Source organism: Ursus arctos, unplaced genomic scaffold (genome assembly GCF_023065955.2).
Source record: "Ursus arctos isolate Adak ecotype North America unplaced genomic scaffold, UrsArc2.0 scaffold_8, whole genome shotgun sequence".
Taxonomy (NCBI): Eukaryota; Metazoa; Chordata; class Mammalia; order Carnivora; family Ursidae; genus Ursus; species Ursus arctos.
The window spans coordinates 65,977,255-65,986,905 of NW_026623100.1; the positions used below are offsets into that span (position 1 = coordinate 65,977,255).

A 9,651-nucleotide genomic window follows, 5' to 3' on the forward strand; every position below is an offset into this window, starting at 1 on the left:
GCAATGGGCCTGTTTCGCCACTAGAAGGCAAAGATGCTGTGTTTCTGCCTCTTTCTTTTCTCGGTAGCTTGAAGCTCTGGGAGAGGGTAGAGAGAACAGAGGGTTCCTAGGCTCCTGGAGTCCAAAAGGGGGTGAAGGAAGCTACTAAGGCGGGAAAAGAAGGAACCTGACGCTGACAGTTTACAGCGCCCTGGCTTCTGTGTCCGTCTCTTCCGCACACGTATCCCTTCAGCCCACATGACAGATGAGACAGAATCAGGGGACGAATGGCCCGCCCAAGACAACGGGCTAACTCCGGTGCACGCGGATCGAAGCAGAGGCCGTCTGGACACCCAAGCCCGTGCTTGAAGGCACCAGTAAGACCCACAAGGGAGGGTCAGGGTGCCTCTTCACAACCGGGCTCCCCTCGTAGAAGGGACCAGCCCTGTTCTTACCACCTGGGCTCCAACCCCTGCCGCCGGTGACCTTCATGCTGCTGCCTCCAGAAACCGTGCTTCGGAGGCCTGGCAAGACTCCTTTCCTTCCCGAAGCTGATATCCTCAAGTGTCCTTTTGGGTCAGGCCTTGAGTCCTAAAAGACGGGCCAGACATCCCAGTCTAGGGCTCTAGAAACGGGCGTGAGCAGCTGCCATGGCGGCCGCCCGGCCCAGGCCAGGCTGCTCTGCTTGTCCTGAGTTTCCATACGTTCAGCATCCCCCATCTGGTCAAAGTTGTACTTGTCTATTCTTATTCGGTTGTGTATATTGTTTTGAAGAATACACCGTGGACGATTCCACTTCTGGGCACGTGCGCAGAAGAATCGAAGAGACTGAACAGATAGCTGTCCTCCAGAGTTCACAGCAGCCCAGTGCGGGACTTGACCCACGCGTCCACTCACTGAGGAAGGGATAAACAAAATGTGGATCCATACGATGCAATGTATTTTTTAAAGGTTTTATTTATTTGCTTGAGAGAGAGAGAGCGCACAGAGGGAGAGGGAGAAAGAGGCTCCACGCTGAGCAAGGAACCTGATGTGGGACTCGATCCCAGGACTCTGGGATCATGACCTGAGCCAGAGGCTCCCATGACTGAGCCACCCAGGCGCCCACGACTGAGCCACCCAGGCGCCCTCATACAATCCAGTATCATTCAGCCTTAAAAAGGGCAGAGGGGCGCCTGGGTGGCGCAGCCGTTAAGCGTCTGCCTTCGGCTCAGGGCGTGATCCTGGCATTCCGGGATCGAGCCCCACATCAGGCTCCTCCACTAGGAGCCTGCTTCTTCTTCTCCCACTCCCCCTGCTTGTGTTCCCTCTCTCGCTGGCTGTCTCTCTCTGTCTAATAAATAAATAAATCTTTAAAAAAAAAAAAAGGGCAGAAATCCTGGCACATGCTATAACATGGATGAACCTTGAAAACTTTATGCTGAGTGAAATAGGCCAGTCACAAGAAGACAAATATTGTATGGTTTCCCCGATAGGAGATACCTAGCGTATCAAATTCCTAGAGACAGAAAGTTGAACAGTGGTTACCAGGCACTGGCGTGGAGGGGAAAACAGAAAATTCATGTTTAACAGGTACAGAGTTTCAGTTGAGGATGATGGAAAAGTTCTGGAAATGGATGGTGGTGATGACTGCAAAATAATGTAAATTATTTAGTGCCACAGAACTGTACTCTTTAAAATGACTAAAATGGTAAATTCAATGTTATGTACAATTTACCACAATTTTAAAAATTGGGTTAAACATCTCCCTGAAAAGCTCAGTCCAAAGTTGTTGATAACCTGTCCCTGAAAGGAGGCTCGTCTCCCACCGATCGCAGCCAAAGGAGTGCTTCCCTGGGCACCCGGCAGAGCCTGGCTCTCTGGCTTGGCAGAAAGGGGACACCAGGAAAGGCTGGCTCCCTTGGCCATGTCCTTGGAAGCTCCTGAGATCCCCCCGATGTCCCAGCCTCCCATCAGACTGTGCCAGCCCCCGCCTGCATAGGTAACCAGCGTGCAAGGCTGCTTCTGCGTGGGGGGTCGGCCTTGCAGGATTCAAGCTCTCACTCAGCATTCAAGCATTCCCTCAGCAGGGACCTTCGTGGTGCTTGGAAATCCCACGTTTTCCAGCTCAAGTGCCGTCGGTAGCTCGTTTTTTTTTCACTATGACTCTACCAAATTCTTTCTTTTGTTAAGCTTTCCGTTTTTCAACAGCCCCATCACGCCTGCGGCAAAATCTCTCCGTTTCTCTTTCACTAACTTCATGATGTTCCCTCCGCCTCGTCTCCTCCCTCTCTGTTCTGCTCGGAGCTGACGCCCCAGGAGAACGAGGGCCTTCCGCGCCCCCCCCCCCCATTTCAACTCAGCATCAATGATTTTAGATATTGCGGTTCTGAATAAGGTTTACCCGAAGGAACTTGCTGTCATTTTTAAAGTTTCTTCTTTTTTTTTTGTTTCTTTTGACAGCATTGCCTTGCAGGTTCAGGTACCTCCCTTCTGCTACAGCTGCCACCACTGCCCCGTCCATGCCCCCTCTCCCAGGGTAGTGACGCTCACGGTCCTTTTATCACCATCTTCTTACCTGCAAGGATGCTCAAGGGTGTACACCCCCCAAAACACTTTCCCTTGACCCTGCACCCCATTCAGGGGGCCGCCTACCTCTCTTCTCCTTACCACCAAACTTAATGAAAAAGTTGTCAGAGTCTGCCCCACTTTGTGAAGGTGTTCTCAGCTTCTTACAGCCTGGCTTCCGCCGCCCCCATGCTTATTTGGGACCCCCCTCACCCCCGCCCCCCGCTGGCCTCGCCACTTTCCATTCCAGCCCAGGGAGCTGCTCTCCTCTGCGCCCTCTGTCCCGCCACTTTCTCCATCATTCTTCCCTCTGCCACCTGCGGAGGTTGCCCTGAGGTTCTGCTTTCAGCCCTCTCCCGCCGCAGCCTTTGAAGGGCTACTCTCGAATGCAGCCCTGACTTGCTCTGTCAAGCCTCCTGTTGGACTCACTGCATCCTGAGCGAAACCTTTCCCTTTCACCTCCTGCTCCAGCCCGTTCCTTCTGGCTTCCTGTCCCCATTGTCAGTGTCCCCAGCGCTCTGTCTCCTGGACTTCTCTAGGGCTCCTTCCTCCCACCGGACACCAGTCAGTCACCAAGCCCCATCAGTTCTGCCCCTGCAGCCCTCCTCATGTCTTTTCCTTTCTGTTCGGCTGCCGACACCCCAGTCCCATCCAGCTCTCTCCGCCCCTCCCTGGCACAGCTGCTCCTTCCTGTCTTCCCTGCTCTGACTGTCCCCGAGGTCCTGTTGCTGTGCACTCGGCATTATTCTAAAGCCCAGCCAGGCCGACCATTGGAGGTATGACCCCCTCCTGGCTCCAGTCCCCCTTCCCACCAAATCTCTAGCCGCCCTCACTCCGTGGGCTCTGGCCCAGCCTCACCGGACCGCTCACGGCTGTCCCGGTGCCCCAGGGCCTTCCTCTACCTCTGCCTTTTCGGCTCCTCAGCCTGAACACCTCCCCAGAGGTCATCTCTGACAAAACCCATCCTTTAAGGCCTGTGCCAGGGACCCTTCTGGCTGGACATGATCTCTTCCTCCTCCTGACTTTGGTAGCAGTGGTTTGCCCCACTGTTAAATATTCTGCCTCGGACCCTAAACCTCTCTCTCTGTCTCTGTGTCTCTCTCCCTTCTCCCCCTCCCCCTAACCCCATGCTGGGACGCAAAGTCCTTGCAGCCACAGGCCTGTCTTAGTCATCTTTGTATCCTCTGGGGTGTCTTATGCAAAGTAGATGCTCAAAAACACGGGTTACTTTGACAGAAGATGATCTTACCTTCCGATGGTGGTGGAGGGCGTGAGGTGATGTCACTTCCGTCAGTGTCTCTCTCTGGTTTCCAGCAGCAAAACCCCTTGGTCAGGTCACCTCTCGGGCTGTGTGGTTCCCTTGTTGTCAGGTCTCCTGCCAGAACCATCTTGGCAAAAAGTGGGGCACCTCAGGGTCTCTCACAATTGCCTTGTTATCCTTTCTTCCCGAGTTACAGACAGCCTGAATAACCCCTTCATAGCATACGGGCTCCGGCGCAGCCCCTCTGTGTCACTGGTGGGTCTCCTGGATGCTCCCAGGAGAGGCCTGGGCCTATGTCAGGGTTCCTGCAGTGTGAAGGGTCCCAGGGCACCGCCAGAGTGCGTGTGGTGGGCTTTCCTGTTCTCTTGCTCACACAGGAACACCCGATTAGTCACCAGAGTGAAGAGCAGAGATAATGGGGTTTTAAAACACTTTATTATAAAGGCAACCTATAAGAAATAAGAAAAACCTTCACCATGATCCCAGAGCTTTCATACAACTATTTTCATATTTGCATGTTTCTTTCTAGCTGTGTCCATATGCAGCCTATTTTTATACAGTTGCTGTAATATGAGATAGATATATATATAGACTTTTCCACTAATTGTGAAATCACGAGCACTTTCCTGTGATTTTACACCTTTCATAATAGTTCTTGCAATAGCTATAGAATATTGCCCACACAGTAATTTATTTATCCTTTTCATTAGGTATTTAGATTGCTTTTGACTTTTCTTTTTTTACATTGGAGTTGATACATACAGCTTTTATAGTATGTTTAATTATTTTCTTGGGATAAATTCCCAAGAATGGGATAACAAAGTCAAAAGACAAATATTTTTACGCTCTCAATTCTTTTTTTTTTGCTTAATATTTTTTTATTATAATAATATTTTTTAAATTATATTATGTTAGTCACCATATAGTACATTCCTGGTTTCCGATGTAAAGTTCGATGATTCATTAGTTGCATATAACACCCAGTGCACCATGCAATACGTGCCCTCCTTACTACCCATCACCAGCTTATCCCATTCCCCCACCCCCCTCCCCTCTGAAGCCCTCAGTTTGTTTCTCATAGTCCATAGTCTCTCATGCTTCATTCCCCCTTCTGATTACCCCCCTTTCTTTATCCCTTTCTTCCCCTACCGATCTTCCTAGTTCTTATGTTCCATAGATGAGAGAAACCATATGATAATTGTCTTTCTCTGCTTGACTTATAACGAGTTCTCAACATTTGCTGCAACATGGACGGCACTGGAGGAGATAATGCTAAGTGAAATAAGTCAAACGACTCTCAACTCTTATTCCCGTATTGCCTTCCAAAATCATTGTACTGACCTACAGATCACAGCATTTCAGTGCTACCGCGGTCCATTTTATTGCTAAGGCCTACTCAGATTCAACGACTATTTGACTGCTTGGTTTTTTTAAAAAGATTTATTTATTAGACAGAGGGATCGTGCGCCCGGGAGCAGGGGGAGGGGCAGAGGGAGATGGAGAGGATCCCAAGCAGACGCCCCACTGAGGACAAAACCCGATGAGGGGACTCGATCTCAGGACCCTGAGATCACGACCTGAGCCAAAGTCAAGATTCAGATGCCCAACCGACTGAGCCACCCAGGCCCCCTTGACTGCTTATTATGTGGGAGGCACTTACATATTTACTTATGCATTAAAATATCTTCCCAGAACCTTGGGCTCTCAGAGCTGGAGGACACCTGCTCATTTTACAATTGAAGCACGAAATCCAGAGAAATCACGTACAGCGTTCATCGTTGCGTGGTTGGAAAACAATGGCACGGGTATAGTCACCCCCGCTTCTCGGGTCCTCGAGCCCCCTGCGCTCTCCGCTGAGCAGCTGGTGCAGTTTGGGTGTTTGCTTCTTTCCGGTTAATACTCAGCAGAGAAGTGACAGTGCGTATTTGCCCTCCAGCCACCACCACCCAGAGAATCTCCTGCCCCGGATATGTTTGGGCTGTAGAAGCTGGAAAGTTCCAGACCTTGAAGACCCCACAGCTAAGCCAAGGCCTCTGATGGATAATGAAAGACGGACTGGGGCTGCTTTCTAAATGGGGGTTCCTTTACTGCTTCTGGGTGTGGTTCTGCAGACTGGCATATTAAGCGTGAAGTAGCCTGTAACTCCCTGTCCTTCCCCTTCCCCACGCCTCCGCCTATACTCCTACCTTGCCGTGCCTGGAATAACCTTTCTCCAGCCTTCTATGTGCTCGCCCTCTCTGAACTTAAGTACTAGCTCCTCCAAGAAGGCTTTTAAACATCTTCCCATGTATCACTTGTCTATCGTTGCCTAACAAGACCATCCTGAAACTTTTTACTCAAACTAACAATTATTTTTTTTAAAGATTTTATTTATTCATTTGACAGAGAGAGGGAGCACAAGCAGGGGTAGTGGCAGGCAGAGGGAGAAGCAGGCTCCTCAATGAGCAGGGAGCCCGATGTGGGGCTCGATCCCAGGATCCTGGGATCATGACCTGAGCCGAAGGCAGACGCTTAACCGACTGAGTCACCCAGGTGCCCCGCAAACTAACAATTATTTATAATTTCCCATCGTTCTGTGGATTGACTGAGTGGTTTCAACGCTGGTTTCACCTGAAAATACTCATTCAACCAGGGTGGGAGGGGCTGAGGGTCAAGATCTCTGGCAGTGGGTGGCTCACACCTGGGGCACTTCCGTTCCCCTTCCTGCGGCCTCTCCTCTGCCAGGGCCAGATGGGCCTCCTCACACGGGAGGCGCAGGCAAGGTTCTAAGAGCACCTGCCTGTCAAGCCTCTGGTGTGGCCTTGTCCCCTTGGCCGAAGCAAATCACAAGGCCACCTGCAGAGTCCATGGGAGAGGGAGACACACACGGTTGCTATACGGGGACCGTTCCTCCAACAAATGGCTCACATCCCTCCCACGTGCAAAATCCCCTCACTCCTCCTGGTGCCCTCACGCCTCATCGAATCACGCCCCAGGCTCGCAGCGCAGGGCCTCCGGATTGGATCGGGTCCTGGGGCGTGCACGCCTCCACAGGTGCGGTGCCTCAGTGGCTCCTCCTGGGCCAAGGACTGTGAGCTTAAAAGATAAGCCATCTCCTCTTCTCCAAACACCCAACACACGCTGGTGAGAGCAGGCAGGATGACCTTGTGAGTACTCACACCCAAAGCAGGAGCAGGGAGACACACAGCCACTGGGTGAATCTAAGAGCAGGGTCTGGGTGTCAAGGCTCTCTACTTTGGAGGTAAGGGTGCTCCTGCCCCAGGGCCCTGCTGGCTGGCTGGGACTGACTCCTCCGCCGTTGTCTCTAGGCCTCCCAGCTTGCCTTCTGGGCTTTGGCTCCACCTTCTGAGATACTCTTTCTGGTCTGGAAGAAGTGTGTCTGCGCCTGAGGGGCTCTCAGCCTGCTTTCTGCACCTAGAACTCTCCCTGTCCGACGACCCCCCTAAAACAGTGTCAGAGAAGAGTCTACTTGGTTAGACAAGAGCCATTCCTTCAGTTAATTTAAAGATGGTTCTCCCTTCACTTTGGGCAGCCTGTTGGGGGGCTACGGGGCGGGGACCTGGCGCTGCGAGGCACTGCCTTCTGTCTCTCTGAGGGCTTAACAAAGAGTCACAGCCTCAAACTTAATTTGATCTTTACCCTGAAGCCATGTCTTACTTGGAGACTCTTGTGGGTTAGAGAGACTAGAAATACAAAACACTTTATTTTGTTTTGGTTTTTTATTTATTATTATTATTATTTTAGAGAGAGAGAGCACGCAAGTGCAAGCGGGGGGGGGGGCAGAGGGAGAAGGAAGAGAGTGAATCCCAAGCTGACTCCCGCTGAGCGAGGAGCCCCTGACGCAGGTTTCCATCTCACGACCCTGATATCATGACCTGAGCTGAAATCAAGAGTCTGACGCTTAATCAACTGAGCCAGCGCCCCCTTCCCCGCCCCCGCCCCCATCCCGTCCCATCTTTCTAAATTCTTATGGGACACTGAACAGTTCCTCCTTCCTGTCCCTTACAGGGATAGCTGCTAAAAGACAATTTAGTCTTTTTTTTTTTTTAAAGATTTTATTTATTTATTTGACAGAGAGAGACAGCCAGCGAGAGAGGGAACACAAGCAGGGGGAGTGGGAGAGGAAGAAGCAGGGTCATAGCGGAGGAGCCTGATGTGGGACTCGATCCCAGAACGCCGGGATCACGCCCTGAGCTGAAGGCAGACGCTTAACCACTGTGCCACCCAGGCGCCTCCCGACAATTTAGTCTTTTAACGTTCTGCCTGGAAATTCCCTGCTCCAGATTCCTAGGCTTATCAGGTACGTTTTCTACCTTCTGAATTCCTGCTGGGGACAGTTTCGCGGGACTGCTGTCACTGCTGTTTCACTGCTAGGGTACGCAGGTGGCTGTCCTTCCCTTCGATTTCCCCCGGAAACCTCCAGCCGGCACTCCCAGCCTCCCTTTGCCACGCAATCCAAAGCCAATACTACGTGTTTTGTGTTTTCATTATGGCGCTACCTTATTTCTGTATACTATCTATTCGTGCAAACAGATCACTCTAAACTTTGAGCCTTAAAACAATGCTATTGTTTCTCTCCTTTTTGTGGGTCAGCTGGGAAGCTCCTCTGTTGGTGTTACTGGGGTGCTCAGATCCCTGCATTTGAACTGCAAGGTCCACAGGACTGGAATGTGGAGGATGGCCCTGCTCTGTGTCTGGCAGTGGGTGCTAAGCAATAGTGAGACTGTCTCTGTTCTCCTCCGCTTGGCCTCTTCATTAGGCTACACTGGCTTCCTTACGTGGCGGTCACAGGGCCATGCTCCAGGAGAGCAAGTCCCACCGGGCAAGTGCTTCTCAAACCTCTGCTTGTGTCTGTGCACCATTGGACGATGCAAGTCACGAGGCCAAGTCCGAGTGGACGGGGTAGGGACACACAAGGGCATGCGTATCAGGAGGCGTGACTCACGGGGGACCGTGACTGTTACAGTCTACCACACCATGCCTCTAGACTCCATGCGTCTTCTCCCTTGGGCTCCCTTAGTGCGCTGAACCTCTGTTAAAATGCACTTAACATAGTTTCTCTTTAAAATCGTCATTTCTGTATAACTCGTTTGCCATCAGTAAGCTGCTTCTTTTTTTTTTTTTTTTCTTGACTGGGAAAATAACTTTTTTTCTTTGGGGGTATGGGCAGATGTCTAGTCTCAGAACTTCTGGCTTCTTATTGTCAGTGGCCTTGGTGATCTTGAGCATATGGAAGCCTACAGTCTTGCTCCAGGGCTGGCACTCGCCCACAGTGACAGTGCTGCCAATATGGATGTCCTTGTGTGGGGGGGGGAGGGCAGGTGCACGGGTATGTTCTTCTGGTGTTTCTCCAAGTAGTTGGAAGTAGCCTCGGCGGGTGAAAAGGGTCCTTTGCATCTTCATCTTGGTCACCACACTGGATGGAATCTGCCTTCAAATGGAGACACTACCAGTAAAGGGGCATTTCTTGTCAGTACAGGTGTCTTCAGTGGCTTCCGTGGGCATCTCAAAGGCCAGACTGATGTTACTTTAGTATCATAGGAGCTTCTCCTTGCCAGTTTCTCCAAACAGGCCTCTCTTCTTATTTTGAAAGCTGGTCAGCTGTTTCTGGTAGGCATGCTCAGTCTGAACGTCCGCCATCTTCCTGCCCACCCAAGGAAAGGTCTGTAAGCTTCTTTAAGCAGAAATTTCCAGGTCTGTTTTTTATCCCACCTGCTATTTCATAGCCTAGCACACAGTAAGTGTTCATTAAATATTAGTTGTTGGTGAGAAGGTCTTAGAAACACAGCACAGGGCGTGGTGGTTTGTGGAGGGTTGGCATGGAGTTCCTCCTTGACGTTTCTCACTAAACACCCAAGTACCGC

The 9,651-nt window shown here is 51.1% G+C and overlaps 1 pseudogene; it reads right to left on the reverse strand.

The window, feature by feature from the left end:
* Window positions 1–288: 288 nt before the first annotated feature.
* Window positions 289–9,427, reverse strand: LOC113268589 (40S ribosomal protein S11-like; annotated as a pseudogene).
* Window positions 9,428–9,651: the final 224 nt, after the last annotated feature.